Genomic DNA, 20,266 nt, shown 5'->3' on the forward strand with positions numbered 1-20,266 from the left:
ACCACCTCCCTAGGTAACGCATTCCAGTGTTTCACCACCCTCTTAGTGAAAAAGTTTTTCCTAATATCCAATCTAAACCTCCCCCATTGCAACTTGAGACCATTACTCCTCGTTCTGTCATCTGCTACCATTGAGAACAGTCTAGAGCCATCCTCTTTGGAACCCCCTTTCAGGTAGTTGAAAGCAGCTATCAAATCCCCCCTCATTCTTCTCTTCTGCAGACTAAACAATCCCAGCTCCCTCAGCCTCTCCTCATAAGTCATGTGCTCTAGACCCCTAATCATTTTTGTTGCCCTTCGCTGGACTCTCTCCAATTTATCCACATCCTTCTTGTAGTGTGGGGCCCAAAACTGGACACAGTACTCCAGATGAGGCCTCACCAGTGTCGAATAGAGGGGAACGATCACGTCCCTCGATCTGCTCGCTATGCCCCTACTTATACATCCCAAAATGCCATTGGCCTTCTTGGCAACAAGGGCACACTGCTGACTCATATCCAGCTTCTCGTCCACTGTCACCCCTAGGTCCTTTTCCGCAGAACTGCTGCCTAGCCATTCGGTCCCTAGTCTGTAGCGGTGCATTGGATTCTTCTGTCCTAAGTGTAGGACCCTGCACTTATCCTTATTGAACCTCATCAGATTTCTTTTGGCCCAGTTCTCCAATCTGTCTAGGTCCTTCTGTATCCTATCCCTCCCCTCCAGCGTATCTACCACTCCTCCCAGTTTAGTATCATCCGCAAATTTGCTGAGAGTGCAATCCACACCATCCTCCAGATCATTTATGAAGATATTGAACAAAACCGGCCCCAGGACCGACCCCTGGGGCACTCCACTTGACACCGGCTGCCAACTAGACATGGAGCCATTGATCACTACCCGTTGAGCCCGACAATCTAGCCAGCTTTCTACCCACCTTATAGTGCATTCATCCAGCCCATACTTCCTTAATTTGCTGACAAGAATACTGTGGGAGACCGTGTCAAAAGCTTTGCTAAAGTCAAGAAACAATACATCCACTGCTTTCCCTTCATCCACAGAACCAGTAATCTCATCATAAAAGGCGATTAGATTAGTCAGGCATGACCTTCCCTTGGTGAATCCATGCTGCAAACTGCAAAAGGTCTCCAGTGTCAGGCTATGCTGAGCCTTAAGTCTGAGGAGGAGGAGAAACATCATAATGAGTCCAGGAAGCATACTGCTACAATTCCTATCACAGTAGCAGAGTGCTGAGGGCCCCTTCATCTTTTCCTGAGCTGCCAGTCTTGAGGTGGCAATGTTAGTTTCTTCATTAGGTGGAGGGTGGGTATCTTCAAACATTGCCAGCTGGGCTTATTGTTATATCCCAGGGCAATTGCTCTTCTGGGAGGGGTTGAAGTCATCAAGCACCATCTGCTCCAGGGATCAGGAATGAGTCTTTATCAAGATCTCTGTTCAGCACATTGTACATGGGCAGCCATGCTGCTGCTGCACGAGGTGGGCTAGGAGCCTCAACAGGACAACTTAGGGCAAGGATGATTTGGCGCTTCCTGATTACTCTGCTTATACGTTGCATCCTGTGGTCTATCCTGTGACCGTCAATTTAAATTGTGATGCCTTTGGAGCAAAGACCATGCCAGAGTATCTATTTGGACAGAGCTTAGCACAGTGAGGCTCCATTCCGGGTTGGGGCTTCCAGCTGCTGTTGTAACTGTGATGCCACTAATAATTACTAAGGATAAAAGTCAAGTAAGAATAAACAAAGGAAACAATTATGCCACAGATCAGAAACCACAATGTTCAACCAGCCTCAGAATGACTAGTTAGCGAAGTTCAACATTAAATACAATGGTTCAGATGGCAACTGGTCATCTGCATTAGACACAAAGTGTATTGACTCCATACTCAGACACATAACTTTCTGCTCATATTTGTTTAGATCCAGCTTTAAATTGCAATCTCAAACCACACTGTACACATCAGATTCAGCTGCTTGTAATGAGATCCTTAGCCAAGGCGTGTACATAATTATATTTTGCATTTTACGTTAATTTGTAGGTTAGCTTAACTGAAATTAAAATGCATTTCCTTTAAGTACTGCTGGTGAAAAGGGTTGTTTTGGCAGTTCTGGAGAGTGAACTCTTCTATTTAACCAGCAAATGTTGAGTTCACACTTAAGCTCAGTCAGAGGATGAAGGGTAGACATGAAATAGGTAGATGCTAAGAAATGTTGTTTCCCCAAACCAGCCAACACTTGTGACAAAAGACTGCTCACCAGCCAATAGTCAACTGTGCATCATTTCCAGGTATTAAGGGTCTGATATTTGTTTAGCTTTGAGCTGTAGCAGAGGTCTCTGATTACCACCTGCCAAGCTATTATCAGCAGGCACAAGACCAGTGACAAGATTTCTAACCAAAGCCATTCTAACCAAAGTCAGGCTGCTATCAAGCCCTCCATGCAATGAGGAGTTTGCCTCTTTTCCCATGGGTGTTTCACTGTTATTTCTCTTCTTGTGCTTTATCCCTTTCTCCTCCCTCTGTCTCACATGCTGCTCATCTCACGCACTGAGGACCTGGCCTCTTAACTTTTCCTCCTGGCCTGTTCTCTGTTTCTCTACCCACAGAACCCAAATGCTGTCCCTGCCTGTCTTCAAACCTCTCATTCTCTGCTCCTTCAGTTCAAATGGACTAATGCAGGTTCCCAACTGCCATTACCAGAAATTTCTCACAACTGCCCAGTTCAAATTCCACCCTCACCAGCCATGCGTGGCTCCCCAATTTCAGCCTGTGACCCCCACCTGCCACTTCCTGCTCTCCCAATTCAAAATGGTTCTCAACTGCCACTCGTTACTCCTCCAATTCAAAGGCCAGGCTGAGCTCCCCCACTTTGAGTTGAGACTCTCAAATGTTCACACCCAGCTGCCCAAATCATCCTCTCAAATACTCCCCTCAGCTGCAACAGCCCAATTCCCCATCTACCCCCCTCACCGCCCAATTCAACCAAAGCTTCTCCATTCAGACTCTGCCCCCCCAGTGGTCATGCCTGTCACTTCTCTCATCCTAATTCAAACTGTCACTTTCAACTGGCAAATGCAACCTCCCATTTGACCAGTTCAAACTGCTAAGGAACCTTTCGGTTGCAGAGCTACTCATTAAAGGGGTATCACCTGAAACAGCCTACTGGATTTTTGAACAGTAGGAGAGGAAAAACATAGGACTCCAGCTGTCCCCTATTTATCCATTAGGATGCAGGTTTAAATTAACTGACCATAGTAATTAGTTTCCTGGAATCTGTTTATTTTGCAACATTTTAATTATCTGGTTCTAGTAACAGATGCCTTTGGAGCTTTTCCTGGCAATCCCACTGTGTCCATTCATGGCGCACGAAAGTATGATGAGACCTGTACAGCTATCATAGCACAGCCCACACACACAAAAAGGAACTTAAAAGGAATCTCCTGCTTTAATGAGACAATGCACAGTAACATGGGTGTTAGGAGCAGAGCTGGGCTAAATTTTTCACTGACCAGTTTTGGCCAAAATATTTTTGTCAAGACTTAGGTGACATTCACAAAATGGGAGGAGGGGGTGGTAATGCCTCCCTTGTAACCTTTAGCCCAGTGGTTAGGGCACTCACACAGGAACTAGGACACCTCAGTTCAATTCTCCACTCTGCCCCCATTTCCACACAAGGAGAAACATAACCTGACATGCAGATCAAATGATGGGTCGATGACTTCATCTGTCTTGGAAGTACAATATGTACCAACGGCCAGTTCACTAAAGAAGGGAAGGCAAGAACTGGCAAAGATAGTGGCTCAGTGTCCTGTTTGTCAAACATCTGGAAGAAGAAGGAGAAGAAGATACATCTACACACTAAAATTATATTGTACTACACTCTTGCCCTCCCAACAGTACTGAATGCCTCGTTGTCTGGCACATGGTGAAAGTACAGACCAGGAAGCTGAATGCCTTTCACCAGCGTTGTTTAAGAATACTGGGAATTCCTTGGAGAGATCGTGTAACCAGTGTGGAAGTGTTGCACTACATGGGTCAGTAGGCTGAGGACTTAACAATCAGACAGACAGCTATGGTAGTCTGGCCATGCCATCAGGCTACCCTGTGGCAGAAGCACAAGGTACACCTTAGATTGGATCCCATCTGGAAAGAAGAGACGGCGTGGGGGACAAAGAGTGACCTCTCAAAGCATGATACAGAAGGATGCTGCCGTCATGGAGACAAAGATGGAGTCAGACATCTTGCTCTGGACAGACAGCAGGGGGGAAAAATCAGTTGTCTCATGTACCACAGGAGATTCTAGAACAACTAAAGCTGATGTGGAGAAGGGATTTGAACTTGGGTCTCCCCCCATAGCCTGAGACAGGAGCCTCTGGGAAACCCCCAAATTCAAAGCCCTGGCCCACATCAGGCATGAGGCAGAGGGGAGGAGAGGAAAGGAAATTGAACATAAGTCTCCTGCATCCCAGGTGAGTACCCCTAACCATGGGGCTAAAGATTATAAGGGCAGCAGCTACCCCACCTGCCATTTTATGAATCTACCCTTTCATTTCCCAGAGTGCCTGGAAACTAAACCAAATGTTTCATTTCAAATCAGACAAAACATTTTCTTCAATACACAGCAAATCTTGCCAATTTTGTTGATTCGCCAACGTTGTTTTGGGTCAAACTGGTTTTTGTTTTGTTTTTTTTGGAATTGCCACCAACGCAAAAAATCAGTTATTCGCCCATCTCTAGTTAGGAGGGTTAATGTATTGTTCTGGGATCCGTGGATGAAAGACGCCGTGGTAGTAATTAATAAATCATTTGTGTTTCTATGACCACAGGTAAGAATAGTAAATGTTACTTTTGGAATCCAGCCATCTGTGACAGATTAGTTACTTTCAAGCAGCAGCGGCCTTGCTTGGCTATTCCCAGACTGGCCTAGCTGACCGCACAGCTTTACCACAAACCCTCTTGTTACATTCCCATCACAGCCTTTGTATGTCATTACAAAGAAGTAATTAAAAACTAGCCTGCCAGGTTCCCAGCCGCATGAACCCACTCCCCTTCCTGCAGTGCTCATGCCCCCACACCCAATGTGACATTTCTTTTCCTTTGGCATTCCTACGGGCCGAGCATTTAATATTGATGAGGAGCATGTCTCTAATGCAGGCTTTTTAGCAGAGGGCCCAGGGCTCAGCTGCCCAGGACATCTCCCCTAATCAAATTAGATTGAACATTATATGCCAAGAATTACCATAAATGGGACCGGCTTTTTATATCTCCCAGGAGGAGCACTGAAAGGCTCCACATGCCCTCTGTGGGTGTTATGTTTAATGTATTAATATATAAAATGGCTGAAAATAGAACTTTAGGCCCCAATTCAGAAAAGCACTTAGGCGTGTGCTTAAGTTTAAGTACAAGCTTATGTTCCGTTGACTTGAATGAGCAGGGATGTGTCCATGAATCAGGGACCAAAGAACATAAGATCGGCCATATTGGGTCAGACTAGAGGTCCATCTAATCCAGGATCCTGTCTTCCAACAGTGGCCGGTGCCAGGTGCTTCAGAGGGAATGAACAGAATAGGTAATCATCAAATAAGCCATCTTAAAATAGAAGCACCATCAGTGGCTTAACTAGAGTTACCACCACAATGCTGCAACTTGAGAATAAGAGGATAAGTCCATTGCTGCCAAAGACTGCAAGGTTGTCACTATGCTGCCCACCGTGACTGCTTGAGTTTCCATTAGCTATTAGCAACGTAGGGCCCACAGTTTGGCAGTTCTTAGCCACTGCTGGGTATGGAATGGGGTAACAGATTACAAGACAGCCCATTACAATGCTTAGCACTTCTGGAGTATCCTCCACCTGAGGATCTTACCACACTTTTCAACCATTAAGTCTCACAACCCCCCTGTGAAGTAGGTAAGTGTCATCTGCTCCATTTAACCAACTATAAAACAGAGGCACAGAAAGGTTCGGTGATTTGGCAAAGATCCTACAGCAGAACCCCAGCTCTAGCCACTAGAGAATGGTTACACCAAAGTAACTTGATTAGGTGAGAGCATCACGGAGATGCCCTAAAGTCCCACTCCTCTGGGAAGGGGGTAAAAAACAGAAGTAGTGCTCTGAGCAGGTGTGGCCCTGTGCTTGATCATGGGCTGTCATTGCATCATGAGTCCTATGCAAGGGATGAGAGAGAGAGAGAGAGTGTGCGTGTGGTATGATCCTCCCAGAGGAAAGACTTGGTGCTTTGGTCTGGTAGAAGAAGCCTTTATAAAGCCTTTGATCCTCTACAGCAGGGTTCTCGAAAGGCCCCCATTTATGGGGACCACAGAATGAATTCAGAAGGGTAGCTGTATGGGATGCAGGAAACTTGGCAGATCATCTGCATGTTCCTCATGTAGAAGGATTGTGCCCTATTCATAGAATCATAGAAGATTAGGGTTGGAGGAGACCTCAGGAGGTCATCTAGTCCAATCCCCTGCTCAAAGCAGGACCAACACCAACTAAATCATCCCATTGAGTACATGGGCAAAGATCTCAACAGATGAAAGCTTCTGCAATCTGTGTACCAGGTTGGGCCCATTTGTTCTCACAGCTTTCGGCCCTGAAGAATTCCAAGAAGAGGCCCTCTGTGCTCATTTCCAGGTGATGAGCCTCTAGTTCAATGCCTACCAGCACAAGGGGAACCAGTACAGTTCTGTGAAGTGCTTCCTCACAGTTCTCCCCAAAATACCAGCAGACGATGGACAGACAAGGTTATGCAAATGCTCTGGCATTTAGCTGTGGCCTTTTTACATATGCACGGTGAGCAGGGGGAGTGCGGGGGCTGGAGTCACTCAGGGTGCCTCTATCAATAGGGGAGCTCTGGCAGGATTTCATTACTTTTTAATGAAGCCTGTTTCACAGGTAGGAAAAGACTCAAATCTGCTCTTTCATTCTCACTCCAAAGATTTTCTTTGATGACAAAAATAATGACAGTGAATATGCCAGCAGGGGTTTGCTTGGGTTTTTCAACACATTTATGAGAGTAGCAAAAGAAGGATAAGTTTGGGGTGGTTTATTAATTCCTGAGATCAGGACCTTGATCACATTATCGATAGGTGGTTTTAATAAATACAAAATACTACTGTCCCTTCCACTAACACCACATCTTTCCTCCTAAAAGATTGCAGTATCGTTTGCCAGTGATGTACTCGGGAATCACTCCCCCACCAGTGAAGTGCACCCATCTCTGGGGTGGTGCACCATAGATAGTTAACAGTACAGCAACACAACTCCTCAAGACAGGAAGAGGAGATTCGTGGGTCGTGTACTAATTATGCAAACTGGATGTAGCCAGGAAACCAGCGTCAACACCCATCACATGGTCAGAAGCTTCATTTTATGTCTTCTCTGGCAGACCAAAAAGTCCAACAAGACAATGAGTCATCCAGCAACCTCCTACTGGGTCTTCAGCCTGATTCCAGACTCAATAGCCCGGCCACCATGGCCTTCCCTCTACCCTGGTTGCAATCCAGGGACCCTGTAGCAAGCAGAGAAAAATCTACTTCTATTCCCTTTGTTTCAACTACCTGGAGCACTTCCTGCTTTGGCCCACGCCCTTTCTCTAGACCCCCTTCCCTATCCACCCCACTGCTGACCCTACTCACTGGGTAGATCTCTCCTATTGGCAAGCTGAGCAGGCTGCCTCTGACAGGAAGCCTCAGTACACATCCCTGGGGAGGCAGTTAACTAGGCACAGGTGGGGAAGATCACAACTCCCAGGAAGCCCACCCAGTGGCACAGCCCCTCTCACGTCACCACACACTGAGCTTGTAACAATGCAGAGGAAAGAGCACCACCTACCAAATCATTATCACCGCTTCCGGAAGCACCTGGATTTTCCTGAGTGCTCTCCTATCCAAGTACCAGCTCAGCCCAACCCATCTTAGCTGAGGATCAAAGCCCAGGGCTAGATGGGGACAGATTTGTTTAGCTAGGGAAGCATTTGGCATGCGCTATACTTCATCACATTTAGCTTGATGGTCCTTTCCCTCTTCTTTCCTCAGTGGGATGTGACTGGAGTTGGATGTCACAGAATCCCAACACCACTTCCCTTAAATCCTTGTGTACAAGGATCTCCGCATACATGCCTGTCACTGCATAGCCCACACATGCATGTAGGAACCAGGCAGACCCATGCTAGCCACATTCTGCTAGACGTGTTGCAACTATCTGGGTAACTGCACATTGGCTCCTTGTGTCTTTCAGCTGGGGACCCTCCGAGAGGAAGTGCTAACAGTGCAATGGCTGGGAGGAGGGACGGTGGCCGACTGAGTGGATTTTACACAGCTGTTCGATCAAGCAGTAAAAATGCGAGACAGAAAATGGGATTTATAAGAAAGGTGGCTGGGAGGTGAAAAGCTTCACTGCCATGGTGGGAAAATTAGGTGTCAGCAGCAGCAAGAGCATCTAACTGGTCCACCCTCCCAGCACCCACCTGGGTGACCAACTCCACACGTTGCTGATTTGCGTGTTGTTCAGGGGTAAGCCCATGGCTATGCAAAGGGAGAGTAAAGCTGCCGGTGAACCCACTGATCACTCCAGGCACTGACTAATTGGTGTCTCTCAGGGAGTTAAGCACGTGCTTAAGTGCTCTCCTGAATCAGGACCTCACTCAGTGGAGAACAAGAGATCTTTCCACCCCATATTTCACTAGGGACAGGCTTTCAGCCCCCACCTTCACGGACAGAGGATAACTCGGAGCTCACTTATCTTGGCAGGGCACTGCTCATGCTGTTCTTCTCGCTTCTCTCAGGGTATGTCTACACTACAAAATTAGGTCGAATAGAAGTCGGTTTTGTAGAAAGCGTTTTTATACAGTCGATTGTGTGTGTCCCCACGCAAATGCTCTAAGTGCGTGTAGTTGGCGGAGTGTGTCCACAGTACCGAGGCAACCGTCGACTTCCGGAGCTATCCCACAGTTCCCACAGTCTCCGTCACCCATTTGAATTCTGGGTAGAATCCCATTGCCTGATGGGGCTAAAACATTGTCGTGGGTGGTTCTGGGTACATATCGTCAGGCCCCCGTTCCCTCCCTCCTTCCGTGAAAGCAAGGGCAGACAATCGTTTTGCACCTTTTTTCTTGAGTTACCTATGCAGACGCCATACCACGGCAAGCATGGAGCCCGCTCAGCTGACCGTCACCGTATGTCTCCTGGGTGCTGGCAGACGTGGTACTGCATTGCTACACAGCAGCAGTTTATTGCCTTTTGGCAGCAGACAGTGCAGTATGACTCGTAGCCGTCGTCGACGTAGTCCTGGGTGCTCTTTTAACCGACCTCGATGAGGTCGGGGCGCCTGGGCAAACATGGGAGTGACTCAGCCAGGTCATTTCCCTTTTAAGTTTCGTCTCATGGCGATTCAGTCCTACCGGCAGTGCACTGTCTTTTAATCAGCAGCCAGCAGAGGACGATGGCCAGCAGTTATACTGCACCGTCTTCTGCCGAGCACCCAGGAGATGACGATGGCTAGCGGTCGTACTGCACAGTCTGCTGCCAGTAAGATGTATAAAGATAGATGAAGTGGCTCAAAACAAGAAATAGACCAGATTTGTTTTATATTCATTTTCTCCTCCCTCCCTCCGTGAAATCAACGGCCTACTAAACCCAGTTTTGAGTTCTATCCTTGAGGGGGCCATTCAGTTTCTCACAAAGCCACCCCCTTTGTTGATTTTAATTCCCTGTAAGCCAACCCTGTAAGCCATGAAGACTGGGGAATTTATGGATCTAAAGGTAGAGGAGGCCTGGGATTATTTTAAATCAAAGCTGCAGAAGCTATCAGAAGCCTGCATCCCAAGTAAGGGGAAAAAATTCATAGGCAGGAGTTGTAGACCAAGCTGGATGAGCAAGTGTCTCAGAGAGGTGATTAAGAAAAAGCAGAAAGCATATAGGGAGTGGAAGAAGGGAGGGATCAGCAAGGAAAGCTACCTTATTGAGGTCAGAACATGTAGGGATAAAGTGAGACAGACTAAAAGTCAAGTAGAGTTGGACCTTGCAAAGGGAATTAAAACCAATAGTAAAAGGTTCTATAGTCATATAAATAAGAAGAAAACAAAGAAAGAAGTGGGACCGCAAAACACTGAGGGTGGAGTGGAGGTCAAGGATAATCTAGGCATGGCCCAATATCTAAACAAATACTTTGCCTCCGTCTTTAATAAGACTAAAGAGGATCTTAGGGATAATGGTAGCATGACAAATGGGAATGAGGATATGGAGGTAGACATTACCATATTTGAGGTAGAAGTGAAACTCAAACAGCTTAATGGGACTAAATCGCGGGGGCCCAGATAATCTTCATCCAAGAATATTAAAGGAATTGGCACAAGAAATTGCAAGCCCATTAGCAAAAATTTTTAATGAATCTGTAAACTCAGGGGTTGTACCGTATGATTGGACATTAAGGGGCAGCCTCACCCCGCCCTTACTGAACTCTGCAGGTTGTGTGTGTTGGATCATATTAAAGAAGTTCTGTATTAAAATCAAGAATGAGTTTGACTCCCCATAGTTTAAATTCCAGGGTATTACTAATTAAGAGGTCTCTTGGTTTTTAGTACTGTTTCTCTCCCTCTATGTGTGAAACTTGCAAGCTGCTAATTGTGTTAGTACATTCTAAGACAGAGTCTGTTCTCAAAGCAATTCTTTGTAACAACAACTACTCACACAGAGAGAGACTCAAAGCAATACTCTGTAACAACAGAAACAGCACCCAGAGACTCCCCGCCCTTTTGTTGTATTAACAATTGTGATTAAAATAGAGATAGAGGATGTATGTGGATGGATGCTTGGTGTGGATAATAACTGAATGATCAGGGAGGTGCCAGCCTAAGAATCCAGTGTCCATCCGCTGAAGAAGGCGTCACGTGGAAATAACCAGAGGACCCCCGGAGGGCAGACTGGAATCCACCCAACAGCCCCAAGAATGGGAGAACCAAAGAACAAGATAACATCTTGGAGCCGTCAGGAATGTGCTATCTGCTGATTGATTCAGCAACAGCATGATGAAGCAATTCCCATAGACTGGCATAGGAAGAAATTCCTATAAAAATAGACTCTAAAAAGTGAGAACTTTGGGGTCTGATTCTGCAAAGCAACTTCCAGGAGCATCAGATGAGCATCTGACAAGGCCCTGCTCCCTCCTCATGTCCAGGCCACCTGGCCAGTGGCTTGGCATGAGCAACTCTAAGGCTGGTAACTATGATAACAACCTTGCAGAACCTGTGTGGTGTGTGTGTGTGTGTGTGTGTGTGTGAATAAATATGAGATTGAATTGAATGTTATAGCTATAACTAACTGCTTACTATGATTCTTTCTGTATTCACAATAAATGTGGTATTTTGCCTTTTTCCCTTTAATAAGATCCTGCTGGTTTTTATTTTATTGGTATAACATTTCCAGTAGGGATAAGGAGGTTTTAGTACCATTATACAAGGCACTGGTGAGACCTCACCTGGAATACTGTGTGCAGTTCTGGTCTCCCATGTTTAAGAAGGATGAATTCAAACTGGAACAGGTACAGAGAAGGGCTACTAGGATGATCCGAGAAATGGAAAACTTGTCTTATGAAAGGAGACTCAGGGAACTTGGCTTGTTTAGCCTAACTAAAAGAAGGTTGAGGGGAGATATGATTGCTCTCTATAAATATATCAGAGGGATAAATACCAGAGAGAGAGAGGAATTATTTAAGCTCGCTACCAATGTGGACACAAGAACAAATGGATATAAACTGGCCACTAGGAAATTTAGACTAGAAATTAGACGAAGGTTTTTAACCATCAGATGAGTGAAGTTTTGGAATAGCCTTCCAAGGGAAGCAATGGGGGCAAAAGATCTATCTGGCTTTAAGATTAAACTCGATAAGTTTATGGAGGAGATGGTATGAGGGGATAACATGGTTTTGGTAATTAAATATTCATAAATAGGCCCAATGGCCTGTGATGGGCTATTAGATGGGGTGAGATCCGAGTTACCGAGGAAAGAATTTTCTGTAGTATCTGGCTGATGAATCTTGCCCATATGCTCAGGGTTTAGCTAATCGCCATATTTGGGGTTGGGAAGGAATTTTCCTCCAGGGCAGATTGGAAGAGGCCCTGGAGGTTTTTTGCCTTCCTCTGTAGCATGGGGCACGGGTCACTTGCTGGAGGATTCTCTGCTCCTTGAAGTCTTTAAACTACAATTTGAGGACTTCAATAGCACAGATATAGGTGTGAGGTTTTTTTTTGTAGGAGTGGTGGGTGAAATTCTGTGGCCTGCGTTGTGCAGGAGGTCAGACTAGATGATCATAATGGTCCCTTCTGACCTAAATATCTATCTATGAATCTATGTGGTCAGTTGCCCCTCCCTCCATCAGGGCAATAGCAGACAATCGTTCTGCACCTTTTTTCTGTGCAGATGCCATACCACGGCAAGCATGGAGCCCGCTCAGATCACTTTGGCAATTAGGAGCACATTAAACACCACACGCATTATCCAGCAGTATATGCAGCACCAGAACCTGGCAAAGTGAAACCGGGCGAGTAGGCGACGTCAGCGCGGTGACGAGCGTGATGAAGACATGGACACAGACTTCTCTCAAAGCACAAGCCCTATGGGCATCATGGTGCTAATGGGGCAGGTTCATGTGGTGGAACGCCGATTCTGGGCTCGGGAAACAAGCACAGACTGGTGGGACCACATAGTGTTGCAGGTCTGGGACGATTCCCAGTGGCTGCGAAACTTTCGCATGCATAAGGGCACTTTCATGGAACTTTGTGACTTGCTTTCCCCTGCCCTGAAGTGCAAGAATACCACGATGAGAGCAGCCCTCACAGTTGAGAAGTGAGTGGCAATAGCTTGCAACACCAGACAGCTACCGGTCAGTCGGGAATCAATTTGGAGTGGGCAAATCTACTGTGGGGGCTGCTGTGATGCAAGTAGCCAACGCAGTCAAAGATCTGCTGATATCAAGGGTAGTGACCCTGGGAAATGTGCAGGTCATAGTGGATGGCTTTGCTGCAATGGGATTCCCTAACTGTGGTGGGGCCATAGACGGAACCCATATCCCTATCTTGGCACCGGAGCACCAAGCCAGCGAGTACATAAACCGCAAGGGGTACTTTTCAATAGTGCCGCAAGCACTGGTGGATCACAAGGGACGTTTCACCAACATCAACGTGGGATGGCCGGGAAAGGTACATGATGCTCGCATCTTCAGGAACTCTGGTCTGTTTCAAAAGCTGCAGGAAGGGACTTTATTCCCAGACCAGAAAATAACCATTGGGGATGTTGAAATGCCTATAGTTATCCTTGGGGACCCAGCCTACCCCTTAATGCCATGGCTCATGAAGCCATACACAGGCAGCCTGGACAGTAGTCAGGAGCTGTTCACCTACAGGCTGAGCAAGTGCAGAATGGTGGTAGAATGTGCATTTGGACATTTAAAAGCACGCTGGTGCAGTTTACTGACTCGGTTAGACCTCAGCGAAACCAATATTCCCACTGTTATTACTGCTTGCTGTGCACTCCACAATATCTGTGAGAGTAAGGGGGAAGACGTTTATGGAGGGGTGGGAGGTTGAGGCAAATCGCCTGGCTGCTGGTTACACACAGCCAGACACCAGGGCGGTTAGAAGAGCACAGGAGGGCGCGGCGCACATCAGAGAAGCTTTGAAAACCAGTTTCATGACTGGCCAGGCTACGGTGTGAAAGTTCTGTTTGTTTCTCCTTGATGAAACCCCCCGCCCCTTGGTTCACTCTACTTCCCTGTAAGCTAACCACTCTCCCCTCCTCCTCCCTTCAATCACCGCTTGCAGAGGCAATAAAGTCATTGTTGCTTCACATTCATGCATTCTTTATTAATTCATCACACAAATAGGGGGATAACTACCAAGGTAGCCCAGGAGCGGTGGTGGAGGAGGGAAGGACAAGGCCACAGCACTTTTTTAAAGTTTTAAACTTTAAAACTTATTGAATGCCAGCCTTCTGTTGCTTGGGCAATCCTCTGGGGTGGAGTGGCTGGGTGGCCAGAGGCCCCCCCACCACGTTCTTGGGTGTCTGGGTGAGGAGGCTATGGAACTTGGGGAGGAGGGCGGTTGGTTACACAGGGGCTGTAGCGGCGGTCTGTGCTCCTGCTGCCTTTCCTGCAGCTCAACCATACGGTGGAGCATATTAGTTTGATCTTCCAGCAGCCTCAGCATTGAATCCTGCCTCCTCTCATCACCTTTCAGCTTCAGCCCTCTCTTCAGCCCGCCACTTACTCTCTTCAGCCGGCCACCTCTCCTCACGGTCATTTTGTGCTTTCCTGCACGCTGACGTTGTCTGCCTCCGCGTATTCATCTGTGCTCTGTCAGTGTGGGAGGACAGCATGAGCTCAGAGAACATTTCATCACGAGTGCATTTTTTTCGCCTTCTACTCTTCGCTAGCCTCTGGGAAGGAGAAGATCCTGTGATCCCTGAAACATATGCAGCTGGTGGAGAAAAAAAAAAAAAGGGACAGTGGTATTTAAAAAGACACATTTTATAGAACAATGGGTACACTCTTTCACGGTAAACCTTGCTGTTAACATTACATACATAGCACATGTGCTTTCGTTCCAAGGTCGCATTTTGCCTCCCCCCACCGCGTGGCTACCCCCTCAACCCTCCCCCCTCCCCGTGGCTAACAGCGGGGAACATTTCTGTTCAGCCACAGGCAAACAGCCTAGCAGGAACGGGCACCTCTGAATGTCCCCTTAAGAAAAGCACCCTATTTCAACCAGATGACCATGAATGATATCTCACTCTCCTGAGGATAACAGAGAGATAAAGAACGGATGTTGTTTGAATGCCAGCAAACATACACTGCAATGCTTTGTTCTACAATGATTCCCGAGTACGTGCTACTGGCCTGGAGTGGTAAAGTGTCCTACCATGGTGGGTGGAATAAGGCTGCCCTCCCCAGAAACCTTTTGCAAAGGCTTTGGGAGTACATCCAGGAGAGCCTCGAATGCCAGGGCAAATTAATCATTAAACATGCTTGCTTTTAAACCATGTGTAGTATTTTAAAAGGTACACTCACCAGAGGTCCCTTCTCCGCCTGGCGGGTCCGGGAGGCAGCCTTGGGTGGGTTCGGGGGGTACTGGCTCCAGGTCCAGGGTGAGAAAAAGTTCCTGGCTGTCGGGAAAATCAGTTTCTCCACTTGCTTGCTGTGAGCTATCTTCCTTGTCCCCAAAACCTGCTTCCGTGTTGCCTCCATCTCCACTGAAGGAGTCAAACAACACAGCTGGGGTAGTGGTGGCTGAACCCCCTAAAATGGCATGCAGCTCATCATAGAACGATGGAGTACGTCTTGTGTTTTGGGCACTCCTTGGCATGCCCTACAATGCTGCTGTTTGTGTTGGGGAGGGGGAGGAGGGTGGCAGATAGCAGAGTCCCTGCACAGTCAGAAGCCCCTGCTGTGGGGCTCAGAAGCCAGAAGGAGCTCTCCTTTGATGTCTACTGGCCCAGAATGAACAGCGTGCTAGTTCTACCATGGCCCTGCCTCCACGGGCAGAGTGTCACGACTGGGGTCTGCGCAGTTAGGCCTAGTGGTCAGGGCTGGTGCCAGAGGCCAGGGGCCTAGGTCAGGGGTCAGACCAGGGTCAGAGTCTAAGATCAGTAGCCTGAGTTCGGTATCATGTCAGGTTCCTCGTACCGATGCAAGGAAGTGGGACTGGAGTCAGAGTTCAAGAGCCGAAGCTGAGGGTCCGAGCAAGAGCCAAGTCCAGCACCACAGCTGGCAGGGGAGTCCACCTCTTTGCACAGACATTTCCTGGGACTCTTCGTGGGCTTAAATAGGGTGTGTGGATCAATCAGGGGCCACGAGGGAAGCTGTCAATCCGGCCTTCCGAGGTGGTACTTCCTGTGCTGTTTATCCCCACAGGGACTATGGGGTAATGCATAGAAGCTTACCATGGCTGCCGGATAGCAGTGTGGAGACATGAGATGTCCCCCGGATCTGGGATCTAGTCCCATCCCCGCAGAACCTCGCCCAGAGCTCCTGAGCACACAGAGAGGCATGGCCAAGCAGACTAGCCTGGCTGCTAAGCAACAGTTGGAAGTGGCTCTGGTTTTACTGGCAACCGCAAACAAGCCAGTACTGCATGGCCCAGTGGGGAGGTTAGGAAGCAGCACTCAGAAACAACAGCTAGGAGAAGACGACGATCAGGTCCAGTCAAAGAGAAGTAGGCTCTTGTCCAGACTGGAATTGGGTCAGAACACTGTGATCAGGGTCAACACCCCGACTCTTGAGGAAAAAAAAGCAAACCAACATCTCTTCGGTCACCTTCCAGGCAAGGATCTCAAAGCACTTGACAAACCTCACAATGTGCTGGCAAGGTAGGGAAACATTTAGCTTCATTTTACAAAGGGCCAAGCGGACAGAAGTGACTGACCCCCCATCCCACAGTGAAGCCAGGAAGAGAGTCGAGACCTCCCAGTAACCTCATGCCCAGTCTTTCCTCAAATCAGGCAATTCCAGCAGTACGACGCCTCCAAATGCAAGGCTGGGTAACCGGCTCCACAGGGAGAGCATCACTTACGGAGTTGCCAATGTTCTGCAGCCCCTAGATTTGGGGTGGGGAAGAATCACGAAGAACCAGGTTAAGCAGGACGCCCTGCACGGCACCGCAGGCGAGCTTTTCAGAGGCAGTCCTCCCCCTTTGTGCTGGCACAAAAGCCACACAGCCCCTGGATACTGCCTTGCACCTGTTAACATTTCTGTACCAGGCGGGAAACCCAGGAACAGCAGAGGAAAGAAGATACAAATTCACAGGCCCTTACAGTCTGTCAGCAAGGCGGATCGTATTACAGCATGTGTCTGAACATCTGTGGGAGGGGCAGGAGAGGGGGCCAGATGCTGGCAGACAAACACTACGGCAAGCAGGAATGTGTACAGACTAGCCGATAGCAGGGAACAATGAAGTCATTCTGAGTATTAGTATTACGTAGCACCTCCAGCCCCAGTCATGCAGCGGGACCCCACTACTCTAGGCACCGTAGGAACAATGTCGCTATAGCAATCAGCGAGATAGTCAGTGGTCTCAGTGCACCAGCCGCTAACTGGGGTCAAGTTTTCTGGAGGCACCACGGCAAAGAGTTTGAAGGAGGGATGTGAAGGAAGTTAGTTCTGTGGATGTTTCCGGGGAGCGTCCCAAGCATGAGGGGCAGCATGCGAGGAAGCATGAAGATGCTTGTTTGAACAGTTACCGTCGACAATGCATCATGGGCCAATCAGAGTTTGGACAGACAGGTGTGGAATGAAGAGGTAGGTCTGTGAGTCATCAGCATGGAGATGGTCGTTGAATTTGTGTTTATGCTGAGATTATCCAGCAATAAAGTTTAGAGGGAGAAGAGAAGGGATGGAGACCAAGGACAGCACCCTGTGGAAGCCCAACACTCCCCTCACGGTCTGATCCAGGGCAGGGATTCTCTATAAGAGAAGGCAGCTGCAGAGGCTGTGCCCGACCGAAGGATCCAGGTCTCAGAGAGCCAGGTGCTGGAAAGAAACCTGGATGTGAATGGCTGTGATCTTTTTAGAGATGTAGTGGGCATTCCCATCAGCCAGAGAAGGGGAGAGGGCTCGGCGTGAGATTAGAAATGGTGGAACCTGTGGAGCATAGGCGGAAGTGGGCCGGAGTTTGGGAGAGCCAAGGCGGAGGGAAAGAGGATCGGGTACAGCACGTGGGAACCCTGGAGAGGTGAGGGTAACCAGGAAGAGGAGCTGGAACCCGTGCGGGGAAGGGAGGGTGGAAAACAGACGTTACGATGCAGAAGAGGGTGTGGTAAGAGCCATGGGAGTGGCAGAGGGAGAGAAGAAACGGGAGGCTTCTTACTAGCTGGTCCTGGTTGAAAAGGAGGCACTGTTGGTGTGGGGCAGTGCAAGCAGCATGGAAGAGAACTGCTAGCCAGCCCTTTGATACAAGGGCATCCACAGCACAGCATGTGAGCATCCTGAACTGAGCAGAGACACCAGAAACGGGGGGGGAGGGGGTGTCTCGTGGGAAGCCCTCAACTCTGCGCTGACTTAGACGGAAATGGCGTAGTCATCTAAGTAGCAGCTCCACAGAAGCTAGACTCTCCCACAGCCATGGAGTTGAATCGCTCCAGAGCTGGCTATGCCCGGCCTTCCAAGGTAAATCGACTGGGTAGGTTCTTTGTACGAGATTGTAATAGGCAAATTCTGCATGGACATTGAAGATTATAGGGCCCTTTCCAAGTTCGGGGCTTGCCCAGTGTCTTTGGCCAAAGTGTTCCCTCTCCCTCTATTGCTGGGCACCAGTAGCGGTCTGTCTCTACCCCAGAGGTGGCTGCATTTCAGTGGTGATGTACCTAGGGTAGAACCTCACTGATCTCCATATTCTGTAAGACACACTCACGAAAGATGCCTCTTCCCAACTATCTGCAAAGATTTAATAGCACGGTCTTCCCCATGAAGTCTACTACGAGCAGCACTTTATGACCTAAGTCCTGAGATCACCCACAACGCCCACGGAAGTCAATGCTCAGCTCCTTTCAGGATTTGGCCCCATTCTTTTTAAGGTACGTTTCTTACAACACTTGGTTCATTTAATCTGAACTCTCCCAGTTAAATAAAATTTGCATCCATTTCCACTCCCCTCTTGTACTTTCCAGTCTTCTCATCCTTCAAGTTCCACTATATGGTCCCTTGTTGAGAGTGGAATTAGGCATGCCACACACAGTCACCATGTTGTGTTCTGATTTTGACCTGACCCGGCTCTGAAGTCCTGTTGTGTTCTATGCTGTGCAATGGTCAGAACTTCACCCTGGCCCGAGTGAAAATTAATGAGCCTCTGATGCATGGCATTTGCAAAGCACCTTAGGAGGGAAAGCATCCTGTACCTGGTAACAATACTGCCAAGCTGCCTGCATTGGCTACGCCCACTGTAATCGGTGCAATCTCCATGCTGTATATGGCCATGATGAAAAGCATATTTTTCTGGGCTTACAACAGACACCAACATTAAATTAAACCATCCCACTCTGAGACTGCAGCTGGCTGTTCACTCCTCACACAGATCTGCAAAAACACCCTCTGTGTGAGGATGTCTGCATGCTTTATAGACAACTTCTTAATGGTCACAGCCTTTGGCATGCTAAGCATTATTGTCCTCGTTTTACAGATGGGGAAACAGAGGTTAAATATTTGTTGCTGACGACCTCTGTCTCCATTAATGCAACTTCTGGCTCCTGAAGCCCAAAAAACAGGCAGAGGCTTCAGGAGAATTTTAAAGGAAAAATGTGTTTTTACAGTGTGAAATTGGGAGAAAGATCATCAGCACATGCCATGCCACCTTGTGGCCACCAGGTGTCAATCTTTGCACAGCTCCCAGTCCTCTTCCTGTCACATATACCCCTGCAAGGTTAGCTGTATTTACAAATGCAGCTGCCACGTTTTGATTCTTACGCTTCTTGCACAAGCCCAACTATTTCAACACAGTACAAAATAGGCAAGTCCAGCTCCTCTTCAGTTGTCATGATCAATGTGGAGAGGGATTTACCTGCTTCCCAGCAGCAGTCCCCTTCAACGCTGCAATGCTTTACCGTCCACAGAAGGGAACGGAAGGAGCTATTTCGCTCCAGATCCTCATTCTTTTTTAAGAGTCCCCCGCTCTAACCACCATCCCCCCTGCCAGTCCCTGAGACTTCAGATCCAAGCGCTAAAGGGGGTTCTGCAAGCCCACGGTCCAGTTACAATGCTCCTCTCCCCCCAACACCTACAGAAAGACCTGCAGTGTTTGGGTCAAAAGACCCATACAGCTGTTAGGAAGCAGGGGATCGGGGGATGGGACAGTAGGGCGGTCCTCAGACATGAGCAATAGACGGCCTCTAGAGGCTGATGCTAGTAGGTGCTGAGTGTAACAGCAACTCCGCCGTCAGGGGGATTCACCATTTGTAACCCCAACCTACCTCAAGCCCCCGCAGCCAGGAAAGGAAGGGCGTTCTCCTACCAGCTGTGTGTGGGGCACAGCCCTGCTTGCCAAGCCCACCCCACAAGAGGCCGAGGGCTCTCAATTCCCACTCACTCCACCAGGGGAGGGCACTCAGCCCCTCCTAAGGCAGAGCTTTCCTCTGGAGATGCTGGGTGAGCATGGAGATGGGATCTGCCCCTAGACTAGCTGTGGTAGGTGTTGGGCCCATGGCCCCGGAAAAGCAATTCCCTGCTATTATTTACAACTGCTCTCTCTCAGCCTCCTCTCCCCTCCACCCGGACCCCAGGCGCCTCTCCTCCT

Source organism: Natator depressus, chromosome 7, assembly GCF_965152275.1.
Source record: "Natator depressus isolate rNatDep1 chromosome 7, rNatDep2.hap1, whole genome shotgun sequence".
In the NCBI taxonomy this organism is placed as follows: Eukaryota; Metazoa; Chordata; order Testudines; family Cheloniidae; genus Natator; species Natator depressus.